The sequence below is a fragment of the Equus przewalskii genome, chromosome 16 (assembly GCF_037783145.1).
Source record: "Equus przewalskii isolate Varuska chromosome 16, EquPr2, whole genome shotgun sequence".
NCBI classification, from domain to species: domain Eukaryota; kingdom Metazoa; phylum Chordata; class Mammalia; order Perissodactyla; family Equidae; genus Equus; species Equus przewalskii.
Window position 1 is genome coordinate 26,974,265 of NC_091846.1, and position 14,636 is coordinate 26,988,900.

Consider the following 14,636-nt stretch of genomic DNA (forward strand, 5'->3'; position numbering starts at 1 on the left):
ACTGTACCCTATTGGAAGCTCTGCATCCTGAATGCCTTTGCTCAGAACACCCCACCACTTTTTGGATTGAAAAGCTGCATGGCATAGTGGAAAAACCATGGGCTAAGAGCTGGGTGGTTCTGGGCAGAAATGCTCTTACCAGACATGTGAGCTGAAGCAAGTTATTTAAATTCTCCGGACCTCAGTTTCCTTGTCCAGAAAATGGGAGTTCTATCATCTGCCTCATGGGGTTGTTGTGGGAATTAATAATATAATGTATGTGATGCCCTTTATACGCTACAGTGTATGCAGAAGGTACTCAATAATTGGTGGTATTAGTATAATTATTTTTTGATAGACTGGCCTTGTCTGGTTCAAAATCCAGGACATTTTGCTGCATCAGTAGAGGAAGTACTTCTATTTCTTATTCCTACTGTGCTTGCCATAAGGAGGCAGCTTAGACGTGCCACTGTCATCCATTGTCCACAAATGCTGTTGTGTCAGCAAAGCTGTGTTAATAGTAATAATTGCTTACATCTATTGTGTATGTGCCAGGCATTTTTCTAAGCATCTTATAGTTATTATCTCATCTAATCCTTATCCAATGAAATAGGTGCTATTATCCCCTCATTTTTTACAAATAAGCACACCAGCACACAGAGAGGCTAAGGAATCTGTCCTGAGTCACACTGCTAGTGAGTGGCACAGCCAGAATGCAAACACAGGTGATCTGGCTCCCGTGCCCCTCAGTCTCACACATTTTGCTGTGCTGCCTTCCTAGAGTGACAGCCCCCATATTCTGGGACATTTAACTCAGAGAGATGTGAAAACACCTGCTGGAAGGAGAGAAGAAGGATGCTCAGAGTTGAGTGTCATTAACCCTCAGGGGGGTGTCCAGAAGGAACGAAGCCATTGCCAAACAAAATCCATGCATTCTGCTAACAACAGACTAGCTTTGTATTTCTTTCAATAAGGAATCTCCACAGTGCCAGGAGAATTCCTGTCAATGGAAATGGTGTCATTTCTTGTTTTGCCAAGAACTCTTTTCTGTAATTGCAGCTCTATAAACATCAGCAGCAGGAGACCACGAGGGAAGCCTTTGTCGATAGTACCATGGGGTCTGTCGGCTTTGAGTAAATGAACAGACCTTATTTATTAAGCATGTAGAATTTGTTTAAAATACTAATTCTAAGGGAAGCAATAGAAGGATGTATGGACTTCCCATGGATTACAACTAAAATAATAATATTGCAATATTATCAGTATCTAAACTAGCTTTGTCTTAATATTCATTTTAGCCCCTGGGATAATGTTGTTTCTCTCCTCAATTCTATTTTTAATCTGAAATACAAACAGCTTAAGCTTTGCTTGGCCTGAATCATTATTACAGTGAGGTTGAGCCATCTGTGTTTTTCTTATTCTGCTCATGACTTCAAGGAGAAGTCTTGAAATTTAACAAGTTGAGAGAAGAATTTCTGTGGAGTAAATTCACATATACAGTGACATCTAAAACGCTGCAAGCTTTTATACTACTTGGGAAACTTTTTCTCTCTTGGAATGAGTTGAAAGTAATTAATCTCACCTCACCAAATCATCTACAATTTTCAAAACCTTTTGAGGTCTGGAACCATGTTTCATGCCAGATTTTGCTCAGTTCATTTCTAATCCCCAATGTGCTATTTGTTGACTTCTAAGATTGTAGAATTGGCATAATAGTGGACTGTGTTTGTTTAAATTGGGACCTATTAAGTATTTCTTCTTGGGAGACTAAAAAGCTTTACATACACACACCTCATATTTTTAAGTTGATGTCAGGGAGAACAGCTGTACCCTCCTTTAATGCATTCCCTGGTTGAGACCAAGACTTTAACTAGATTCAACTTGATTCACTGTGGCAGTGCTTACATTTTCACAGATGACTTAAATATCTATTTTATTTTATTGCTTTAATGAAGTATAATTGACAGAAACTGTACGTATTTAAATTGTACAATTCGATAAGGTTTGATATATGTATACACTTGTGTAATCCTCATCACAATCAAAACAATGAACACATCTGTCATACCAAAAAGTTTCCTTGTTCTTTTTGTAATCCTCCCTCCCACCTACTCAACCCCAGTCCCCCAGTCAACCATGGATCTCCTGTCTGTCTCAATAAATAATTTTGCATTTTCCAGATTTTTATATAAATGAAATCAGACAGAATATACTCAGTTTCTGGCTTCTTTCACTCAGTATACAGTCATGCATTGCTTAATGACTGGAGATGTGTTCTGAGAAATGTGGTGTTAGGCAGTTTCGTCATTGTACGAACATCATAGTACTTATACAAGCCTATATGGTATAGCCTACTACACAGGTCAGCTGAACAGTACTAATCTTATGGGACCACTGTTGTATATGCAGTCTATAATTGACCAAAACTTCATTATGGGGCACGTGACTGTAATTGTTCTGAGCCATCCCTGTTGTCATGTATATTGATGGCTGAGTAGAAGTAGTAAGAGTGGATTTCCTTGCCTTGTTCCTGATCTTAGAAGGAAAATACAGTGAAGTATGTGGACACTTGGAGGTATTAAGTATATCATTTTTATTAGGCTGAGGAAATTTCCTTCAAATTTTAGTTTGCTAAGAGAATGGGTATTGGATTTTTTCAAATGCTTTTTCTTCATCTATGAAGATTATCATGTTTTTTTTTTTTCAGTCTGATATTTTGGTAAATTACAATGATAGATTTTTTTAAATGTTAAACCAACCTTGCATTCTTGGAATAAACCCTACTTGGTCATGATGTATTATTCTTTATATAGATCATTAGATTTACTTTGCTAAATTTTGCATCAAAGTTCATGATAAATATTGTCTATAATTTTCCTTTCTTGAATGTCTTTGTCTTGTTTTAGTAACAGGATAATGCTAATATCATAAAATGAATTGGAAAGCGTTCCCTTCTCTTCAATTTTCTGGAAGACTTTGTGTAAAATTACTGTTATTTTTTCTTTAATATTTAATCTCTACAAGGGTAGAATTCCCTGGTGAAGTCATCTGGGATTGGTGTTTCCCTGTGGGAATGATTTTAACTACAAATTCAATTTCTTTCATAGATATAGGGCTATATAGGTTATTTAGTTTTCCTTTAGGGAGCTTTGATAATTAGGGTCTTTCAAGGAATCTCTTCCATCTAAGTTGTCAAATTTATTGATAGAAATTTGTTCATAATCTTCCTTTATACTTATAATTTATACAGGATCTGTAGTTATGTTACCTCTCTCATGCCTAATATTGGTAGTTTGTATCCTCTCTCTTTTTCTTCATTGATGTTTGCAAAGAACTGACACTTGATTTCATTGATTTTGTATATAATTTTTCTGTTTTATATTTCATTGATTCTTGCTCTTACCTGTATTATTTTCTTTTTCTGCTTATATTAGGCTTAATTTGCTCTTCTTTTTCTAGTGTATGCCCAGAATATGGTCTGTCTTGGTAAATGTGCCATGTACACTTGAAAAGACTGTGTTTTCTGCTATTGTTGGGTGAAGTGTTCTATAAATGTTAATTAGGTCAAATTGGTGGGTAGTGTTAAGTTTTCTCTATCCTTACTGATTTTCTGTCTACTTGTTCTAGCAGTTATTGAGAAGGTGTATTGACATATCTGTTATTGTGTATTTGTCTACTTCATCTTTCCATTCTATCAGTTTTTACTTCATGTATTTTGAAGTTCTATTATTCAGTGCATAAATGTTTGGGGCTGTTATGTTCTCTTGATGATTTGACCCTTTTATCATTGTGAAATGAACTTTTTATCTCTGATAATATTTTTTTGTTCTGAATCTGCTTTGTCTGATATTAATATAGCCCCTTCCCTAGCTTTCTTTTGATTAGTTATTAGCATGCTATATATTTTTTCAGTACTTTTCCTTTTAACCTATTTATGAATTAATATTTAATTCTTGTAGGCAGTTTCTTGTAGGCAGCATATATTTGGATCTTACATTTTAAATCCACTATAACAATCTCTGCCTATTAATTGGGGTATTTAGACCCCAATTTGCAGTTAACATAATTATCAGTATGATTAAGTTAAAATTAATCTTACTAATTGATTTTATTTGTTCTGTTCTTTATTCTGTTTTTTCTATTTTTCTGCCTTCTTTTGGATTGAGTGTCTTTTATAATTACAATTTTATCTCTTTTGTTGGCTTACCACTTCATGTATAATATGAGAACCACAAACAGTATAATTTTATTTCCCCCTCTTGTCCTATTTACTGTCATACACTTTACTTCTATATATGGTATAAAGTCAAAATACATTGTTAGTATTTTTGCTTTTTCAGTCAATAATCTAAAAGAATAAAGAAAAAAATCTTTTACACTGAACTACATATTTACCATTTTCAATGTTCTTTATTCCTTTGTGTCGACTAAGATTAAGATTTACGCTTCAGGGGTCGGCCTGGTGGTGCAGCTGTTAAGTTTGCACGTTCTGCTTCTCGGCGGCCCAGGGTTCGCTGGTTTGAATCCCGGGTGCGGACATGGCACAGCTTGGCACACCATGCTGCGGTAGGCGTCCCACCTGTAAAGTAGAGGAAGATGGGCATGGATGTTAGCTCAGGGCCAGGCTTCCTCAGCAAAAAGAGGAGGATTAGTAGTAGTTAGCTCAGGGCTAATCTTCCTCAAAAAAATAAAAGTAAAATTTAAAAAAATAATAAAAAATTTACATTTCATAGAATATTTCTCTGACTAAGGACTTTCCTTAATATTTCTTAGAGTGTAGATCTGCTAGTGAGGCGTTCTTTCAGTTTATCATGTCTGAAAAAGTCTTTATGTCACTTTCATTTTTGAAAAATATTTTCACCAGGTATAGAATTCTAGGTGAACAGATTTTTTTTCATTCAGTTCTTTTAACGTGCCACTGCACTGTCTTTTGGCTTGTATTGTTTACAACAAGAAATTTGCTCTCATTATTATCTTGGTTCCCCTGTATAAAATGTATCCTTTTTTCTCGATGCTTTTAAGAATTTGACTTTAGCACTAGTTTTGAGTAACTTGATTATGACATGTCTAGGTATACTTTTCTTCATGTTTCATGTCCCTTATATTTTTGAGCTTCTTGTATCTGTGAATTTTTAGTTTTTATCGAATTTGGATAATCTTCAGCCATTATTTCTTCACATATTTTTCTGGCCCCACCTCCTTCCTTCGAGGAATTGAATGACCAATATATCAGGCTTTAGGTTTTCTATAGTTGTCCCACAGCTCTTTTATGCTCTCTTCATTTTTTTGTTGTCTTCTTTGTCGCTATGTTTCATTTTCTAGTGCTGTGTCTGCAAGTTCACTATTTTTTAAATTTTATGTCTGTTAATTTCAAGCAGTGTATTTTTATCTAGTACGTTGTAGTTCTCATCTCTAAAAGTTCAGTTTGAGTCTTTTTTCAATCTTCTACATCTCCGTTTAATATGTTCAGTCTTTCTTCCTTCTTAAACATATGGAACACAGTTATGATCATTTTAATATCCTTATCTACTAATTCTGCCACCTGTGTCAACTATTGATTTATTTTTCTCCTTATTATGGGTCACATTTTTCTGCTTCTTTGTATGCCTGGTGAATTACTATTATTTTTGTACTATTGCTGTAACTAGTTACCACAAATTTAGTGGCTTAAAACTACACAAATTTATTATCTTACAGTTCTGTAGGTTGGAAGGTCTCACTGGATTAAAATCAGGGTGTCATCAGGGCTACATTCCCTTCTGGATGCTCCAGGAGAGAATCTCTCTCCTTGACTCGTCCAACTTCTAGGGGTTACCTGCATTTCCTGGTTCACAGCCCCCTTCCATTGCAAAGCTAACAATGGTGGGCTGAATCCTTCTACCATCAAACCAGTCTAACTTTCTCTGCTACCTCCCTCTTACCCTTTTAATGACACTTGTGCTTATATCAGGCCTCCTGGAATAATCCAGGATAATCTCTGTTTTAAGGTCAGCTGATTAGCAACCTTAATCCTATCCACAGCCTTAATTCCCCTGTGCTATGTAAAATAACGTATTCACAGGTTTGGGGATTAGCTTATCACACCTGGTAATTTTTCATTGGTTGCCAGACGTTGTGAATTTTCCCTTTTTAGGTGCTGGATATTTTTGTATTCCTATAAATATCCTTGAAGTTTATTCTAGGGCACATTTAAGTTAATTGGAAAGAGTTTGAACCTTTTGAGGCTTGCTTTTAAGCTTTGTTATGAAAGATCAGAGCAGCCTTTAGTCTAGGGCTAATTTCGCCCCACTACTGAGGCAATACCATTCGGAGTATTTTACCCCAAACCTCATGAATTATGAAGCTTTTCTATGCTAGCTCATAAAGGCACAAACTCTGCCCAGCCTTTCCGATCTCTACGGATTGGTCCTTCTCATCCTTTTTGGCGGTTCTTTTCCCACCTTGAGTAGTTTTCTCACATGCGTACACTGAGGAGTTCTTAGCTGAAGACTCCAAGTCGGCCCTCTTTAAATCTCTGAGCTGTATGTGTGTGTGTGTACGTGCACATGCATGTGTGTGTGCATTTCTCTTCTCTCCAGCACTCTGCCCTGAAAACTCTAAGTATCCTTGGCCTCCAAACTACCGTCTATATCTTTACCTAGGGAGACTGCCAGGCTCCCTCGGGGTTCCTCCTCCCTGCGCTGTAGCCTGGAAACTCTCTCCTGGCAGTACACTCTCTCCTGACAGTCATATGCCTCACCTTGTTTGTTTCCCTTCTCTCAGGACTCTTTGTCTTGCACTGCCTGATGGCCAATATCTGAAAACCATGTTTCATATATTTTATCTGGCTTTTTAGTTGTTTCAGGTAGGAGAGTATGTCCGGTCTGTTATCCTCTCCTTCTCAGAAGTAGAAGTCAAACATTTGTTATTGGCCACATATTTCATTTTGATAAGGGCAACAATGATACCCAAATATTTAACAACTGATAGGTCTTGGGCACTGACCAAACAGAACAGATGCTGGCTTAAAACAGTGATATGGCCATAGTGGTGTTTACCAGCTAAAAGTCAGTCCTGTGTAGTGGTCAAATCCTATAATCCATCCAGTTCAGGCTTTTGTCATTGACAGTCCTCGTGAGACAAAAAGAGTTTTGCAATAAGACTGACCTGGCTTTGAGTTCCAACTCAGCCATTTCTAGCTGACCACTTGACTTAAATTTCCTCCATTCCTTAATTTCCCCTGCACTGTTTCAGTGAAGATTAAGTGGGGTGAAGTGTGTGCAGGTACCTAATGTCTCACTAGCACCTAGAATACTTAGTAAAAATGAGTACCCTTCCCCTTCCCAAACCTGCCTCCATGATCTGTTTGGATTCCTCAAGGCTGGCTGCAGTAATCTGCTAACAGTGGGTTTTTACTCAGAGGGCAAATCACCCAAGAGAAAGAAGGGACCCCACTCAGGAGCCCTGTTGGTGGGGAAAAGGATCTGAAAGAATCAGAACTGTGAGGTGGCAAGGGAAGGGAAAACTGGGTAGTGATCACCATAGCTAAAGGAACCTCCCAGTCAACCCAGTGTGAAGTCAGTCCCGGGGGAGCTGGTGCCCATGGCCACAGGAGAGGCCAGTGCAAGGTAGGCTGCTCCCAGCCAGCCGTGGAAGGGTAAGGCAAGGGCAGTGGTACCCGAATTCAGTTAGAAGAGCTTGGCAAGAGGCCCTCTGACCTGCAGCCTCCTGACTCATACCACTCTGCTTCTTGAGGTGGTAAGAGTTCAGAGCTGTTCTTGCACAGTCCTTTGACAAATGGTGGCAAAGGCGGAGAGTGTGAGAGACACTTTGTGGGACTTGATCTCTCTCTGACATCATCCTGAGGGATTAGGATTTACCTCTTATACATATCACTTTCTTTTCATAATCCAGTGTGAATGTGTCAGTCATGTAACTCTGTGCTTACTGTCAGCCCTTTCCTTTCATTTTAGGATGCTTTTCAACAAATTAAGGTACTTTCTATTTCTTTTCTTTGTTTTATTTCTTTTGTCACTTTTGTTTTCTCTGAAAGTTTCTGTCCTTCTGGAAGCACGAAGCCCAAATTCTTGTTTTCAACCTTTGCGTGTCCCTAGCACCTACCGTGTTCCTTGAGCATAAGCACTTGTTGATCACGGTATTTAATGAGTTAGTTAGAGAGTTCTTTGTTCAAGACATTGAGTAAAGATATTAAGCAGAAGAGGCCCCAGCATAAATCCTCATGATACACACTTGATACCTCCTCCAAGTTTATTCTATTCTATTTTAGCTTAACTTAGCTCTGTTTATTCAACAAACACTTTATGCTAAAATTATCCACTTCCCTCATGCCTCTGTCCCATCACTCTCTCATGGAAGAAAGTTAAATACCTATGATAGGTTTTCAAAAACTGTGATGATCTGTTTTTGTTACAGTCAAAAAAACATAATTGAATAAGCGTATGAATGCCCAAGTGAACATTTCTCCTCTGGCTTTTCTGGCAAATGTAAATTCCCCATTCATTGCAACAAGCAGATACAGATTAGCTAGCCCTTGGTTCAGCCTCTGACATATCTATACTTTGTGACCTCAGTCCTCCACACCATGGGCGCTTTTGATGTAAACTCAGCCTGAAGGAGTCCTGCTGACCCAGAATGCCTCCAGGATTAAAAAGAGGAGAAAGATATAAAATAATATAGATAAGGAAAAATAAATGAAACACTTGACAGTCCTCTGCCTCAAAAAGTCATTTGATAAATGCAGTGGAAATGGCTGCTATTGAATGTGTGGCTCCAGCCCCTAGGGGTGGCTGCTTTCTGACTTGGGTATGTATTTACAAAGTGCTCTGTGCTTGAGTTTGGGGACCCAGTGGCTGAGCTAGATAGATGCTTTCAGTGAGCACGGCCACTTGTAATTCAGAGTGTGGTCAGGCTCTTTTCAGAATGATGGCACCAGTGCTGTGTAGCTGTGTATGCCTCCCTAGTTTTGCTGCCACTTTCTAATGCTGTTGTGTGCCCATGTGTCTGTGTCACAGTGCACTGAGCACCTTAAGCCAGGAATCCTGACTCACCTCTGTGCCCCCCACATTAGCACATTGCTTAGCAACCTTGTAGATGAGTAATAAATTTTGAATGAGCACATATCTCAGAGGAACCTAGGGCAATGTGCTACTCAGGTCCTCAATTTTCCCAGCTATAAAACTTAGTGGATGCCCCTAACATGGAGAATGACAAAGTTGTGTTGAGACTGTGGGTTACAGTGAGAAGAATGAGGAACCCCCCTCCCCAACACACACCCATTCTCCCTCCCACTCCCTCTCACTCTCTTCCCCCTCCTCCTCCTGTCATGCTTCTGTATACTCTTTAAAGCACAATAATATACAGAATAATATATTGAATTCTCTTTCTGTACCAGATAAGCACTTAGCACCATTGTGGAACCCCAGTGGCCTTTTAAATAGAAAATCCTAACTATAACTTACATTTGTGTATTAATTTCTTGTTTGTAAATTACTGGCACATAAATGCCATCATATAAGTTGGCAGACATAATAACAATGTGAAGTAGGCAGGGCAGGTTTTAGCCTTACATCTGAGAAGAGGAACCTGAGTTGGACATCAGGCTAATCCCCAAATACTGTGCATCCTAGCTCTTTTTCTCTGCCAGGTACCTCCCTGCAGACTATAGGCAAATAGACTATCTTTGCAGCCAAGACAGTATGGACTGCAATCTGCTTCTCCTCTGATTCCATTGATGCTGTGGGGAAAGGTCTTTATTGTCCCAAACCTCAACTTCATTCATCTGTAAAGGGGAAAAAAATCTCGGAGAGATGTCATGAGGACTAGTCATTAAATGATTGAAAAAGGATTTTGAAAATACAGTGTTGCATAAAGGCTTAGTAACAATTCAAAACCAGATGCCTCTCAGAATGAGAATGGGAGGTAGACCCCAAATGAGGAACAAAAGCACTCTTTGAATTTACACTGGACAGAGGATAATTTCAAATGAAAATCTGGGTGATAATCTCTGCTTTTAACCTTGAATTCTCCAGAAAATAAAATAGTTGGGATATATTTTTCATGCTGGAAATGAGTTCTCTGAGTTTTTAATATTGAGGGATCACCACTGTGGAAGAAGACACTACCAAGACAAGTCATTAATAAATGCTCCTCAAAGTACACTGCACTCAGCCCAAAAGGCTGAATTAGTTTTAAATGGCAATTTGTTAGTAAAATTATTCCACGTTAGTTTTCTTCTCTGAAAACTTAGCCACTGGAATTACTCAGGGTGTTGCTAGAAATGACAGGCTGTCAGAGAGGATGGTTTGGCGTTGATGCTTTCTAAACTAAAATGCACACCAACACGTAAATAATTAAATCCGGCCAGGGCTCAGATGTAGCAAAGTATTTCTAAAGTCTAGTGCTGCTCAATTTTAATTTATTAAAAATTGACGTGTGTGTGTGCACGTGTATGTAAAGAAGCTTAATAGCATAGACATATTCATTTAAATTAATAAAAGAGGATTACAAAGAGAAACGGTAAGTTTAAGGAGGACATAGCTATGCCAGACATATATGAATGAGTACCGTCGGTGTGTTTGGGTATAACACCTAATCTTCCTGGCAGAAAAAGCAGAGAGGAAACAGCTCTGAATTCTGTAATTCTCATCTCCAGGCGTAGAAAAACATCTTGGGTCCTTAGGGGTAGGGAGGAGGTTTTTCCTAATACTAAACTCTTGGAGAAATTTCTCCTCTGGGGAAACGCTATGGCAGTGCCTCCTCAGCTGTTTTCCTAGAGGACCCTCCTGATTTCCAGCTAAAGACTTACTTCTTGAAATTAGGATAGACAATAAAACATTAACGTCAAAAGCAGCAGAGAATTAGGATATGCCTTTGTTTAAAGTGAGGACACTTGGGCAGCCTTGTATCAGGTATAGTGTTTAACAGACACATGCACACACAATATATATAGAATATTCATCATTAAAGCAATAGCTGATATGTATCAAGCGCTTCCTATATACCAGGCACTCTTTTAAGCCCTTTTCGTAACTCATTTAATCCTCCCAAACTCTTTCAAGGTAAGTACTATTTTTAGTCCCCTTTGTGCAGATTAAGAACCGAGGCATAGAGAGGCTGGTCAGTTGGGCAGGAAGGTGAGCCTGCCCTTGAATCTAGGACTCAGATTATCCCTCATCTGCATATTGCTGCCTTTCCCTCTGATTTCTCTTTTCTTTCCATCTTCGGCTCTATTTCTTCCCCTTATTTCCTCATTCCTAGTCATAATCCATATTTCCTTCATTTCCTCCATCTTCATTTTTCTCTTAATTGGCCATAATATAAAATTGAAGATAGTGTTGATTGAAATATGGTTTATGCTTCCTATTTAAAGTTTCAGCAGTAGATGAGGTAGGATTTTGCTTTTACCTCTTCGGTAAGCTTGTTTTGGTTAGGTAGCATTTTACTTATGCCACTGTGAGATTACAGCATTCCCTATAGCATGAAAGTAAGTTGTAATAAAAAGATACCCATTCCTCTCCTGAATTTTTCAAGTATTCCCGAACTGATTGACCTTGTATAGATTTCAAGGATACTATAGTCACCCTCCTGCCTCTCCATCTCATTCCTTTCAGATCAGGTCTGTGCTCTTGCAGCCATGAGCTGGGGGGAGGGTGAGTTCACGTGGTGTGTTACAGATGCTGTATTAATGAGCACTCAGACCAGTCCTATCAATGTGCTCTTTGATCTTGAGAGCACCCTCACTCCTTGTGCCTCTTGGTCTCATTGTCTATAACATGTAAGTCGCCATCATCATCATTTTCCAATGATTTTAAGAGAAATAACCAGCAGAAACCCTCATTGCTCTCATTGTCCAATTAATAACGTAAATAAAAAGAATTCCAGCTATCATTTGCTCGAGAATCTTATATGAATTTATGCAGTGACATTGTGGATTGAACAACCAATTATTACATTGTCTTGTCCCTTTAGTATAAACTCTGTAAATTCTGTAAGTTTTGTGATTTCTTTCATCCATTTATCAGATATTTAGGTAGTGCTATGCTCCAAGGACTGTGTTGGCCTGGAGATCAGGTGATGATTAAGTCAGCCAGTTGTCCTTGCCCACACAGTCTAGTAGAAAAATTAAATTAACGTTAGATTAGTCTGTGATTTAAAACCAACACGTGACTTGAAGTTTCCCTTTAGGAGCACTCACGATGTGTTTACTTTTAGTTTTTATTTTATTTTATTTTTTATTTTTCCCTTTTCTCCCCAAAGCCTCCCGGTACATAGCTGTACATTCCTAGTTGTGGGTCCCTCCAGCTGTGGCATGGGGGACGCTGCCCCAGCATGGCCTGACAAGCGGTGCCATGTCCACACCCAGGATCCGAACCAGCGAAAACCTGGGCCACCGCAGCGGAGCGCGCGAACACAACCACTCGGCCATGGGGCCAGCCCCTGATGTGTTTACTTTTAAAATAGGCTCTATTTTCTCCCCAAGTCCACAGCTATATGCTGATCTTATTGAAAGAGGCCAACTCTGTATTGCCTCAACCCCTTCAAACAGTAAGTTTAAATTGAAACCTACATAAATTGTTTAAAATAATATGATGTGAATGTTTTCTTTGAAGCTAAGTGTTGAATAAGTTTTCCTTTGTTCTTTTTAAATTTTTGAGATGTTACCTATCCCCCAGATGCCTTTGTAAACTGAAACCAATGTTGATAAATAAAATCAAATGGTTAGCCCCTGCATATTGCCTTGGAAAGATGCAAGTTTCAAAGGGAAGATCCCCATAAAGGTATTCACATGCTGTGAAATACCACCTCTGCTGTCAAGACCACTGACTACAGGGGCTGGCCCCGTGGCCGAGTGGTTAAGTTCACGCGCTCCGCTGCAGGCGGCCCAGTGTTTCGTTAGTTCGAATCCTGGGCGTGGACATGGCACTGCTCATCAAACCACGCTGAGGCAGCGTCCCACATGCCACAACTAGAAGAACCCACAACGAAGAATACACAACTATGTACCGGGGGGCTTTGGGGAGAAAAAGGAAAAAATAAAAAAAAATCTTTAAAAAAAAAAAAAAAAGACCACTGACTACAGCAGGCTTTATATCCATATGATGCCAGGCTGTTACCCTGACTTCAAAAAAAAGAAACAGTTCTACAGAGTGAGAAGGCATTGAATGCCAGAAAGAAATGTGTTGACATAAAGTCTTTAGTCTTTCAACATATACTTGGAGTGTCCGTACTCCTTAGGAAGATAGATAAATAGATATGTAAAAATTAAAGAGTGCTTCTTATGTGGTTGACTGAATATTCAAAAATATTTCTCAAGATTCAGTGGTGTTTTGCGTCTACTTTCTGCTCCTGTGTCACGAGCCTGTCAGATAGGACAAAGCAGAGAACACCAAGAGCCTATTCAGTCCTTTTTTCTATCATTATATAACAGTCCTGCTGTACAAAGTCACATAACATCATACAGAGAGAAAATTAATCATCAGCTAATGAGATAGGGATGTGAAAAGAAGTTTGAAAGAAGTAATTTAGAGGCCCCAATTAGGGTCTATTCTCATGGTCTCCCATGGGCATCACTGGCTGATCCCAGGTCCAGGGGTGTGAGAAGGGTACGGAGGGAGAGAGTGGAAGGGGAGAAGGGCAGGAGAGGAGGGAGGAAGATAGAAAGCTACAGCTTCTGGGCACACAAAGAGGCTTTTGCAATGCTCCAGATGAGAGCTAATGAGAACCTAAATAGCAAGGGCAACAAAAAAGATGATGATGTAGAAAACCTTTCAAAGGTGGGTCTGTCTGAAAGGTTTTGGCACGTTACTGAATGTGGTTGCCTACAGAGGTTTTAAACTAGGAACTAAGGGGAAAGGGGAGTACCATTAAAAGAAATAGGCAAACTCTGACGTTCCTTATTCTGCTCCAGGGTGTCTAATAGGAGTGGAGTAGGATAGATGCCCTGGATGTGGTAGATGGATTGCTGAGGAGTACATTCAGACAAGAAGTAGAAACCAGTGAGAAGGCACCAGTAGGCCACGGGGCAGGGAAAATAACTTAGCTTGAGCTTCCCACACAAGGAATGAAGAGTAACTCCACCATGTGCAATGAGACTTAGCAATGGCCCTCAAAACTGGAACTCAACAACAAAGGGTTCAGAAGAAGTAAACGTTAGGGGGAAGGAGTCTAGGTGAATTTGTCTAAGAGGATCTTCCCTCCTTCCGTGGCTGAGTCTGACCTGCAAGGAGAAATCTGCTGGTGAGTTAGAAGGGGCTGGAACTTACAGAAAGAGTTGTCCTGCCATTGTATAGATGTTGAGGGCCAGTGAAGGAAAATCCAAGACAGGAGGAGAACCTAAAAGGGCAGATTTTAGAAAATTCCATGGAAAATGCAAAATCTTTTATTTTGTTTTAAAATGTCAACCTCAAAGTTGCATAATGGCATCCTGCAGAGACAAGACATGTGTGTTTTAGTTGAATGAGGTCATTTGATGTGTGTCAACTCCATGATGGACTGCCAAAAAGACTCGTTGTGATGAGATGATGGGAAGCTTTCAGCACAGGCCTGGCACAAAGCAAGCATTCAAACATGACCATTTATTTTAATCATAATGTACCAAGTCAGCAAAAAATAGAGAGTTCAGAATTAAGAAAGGTAGAGAGCACTGTTATATAGGTCAG

At 39.2% G+C, this 14,636-nt stretch overlaps 1 protein-coding gene across 34 annotated transcripts in view; it reads left to right on the forward strand.

Moving 5' to 3' along the window:
* Nucleotides 1–14,636, forward strand: part of ENOX1 (ecto-NOX disulfide-thiol exchanger 1) — a 536,764-nt gene that overhangs the window by 368,601 nt on the left and 153,527 nt on the right. The gene's annotated exons all lie outside the window — the stretch shown is intronic.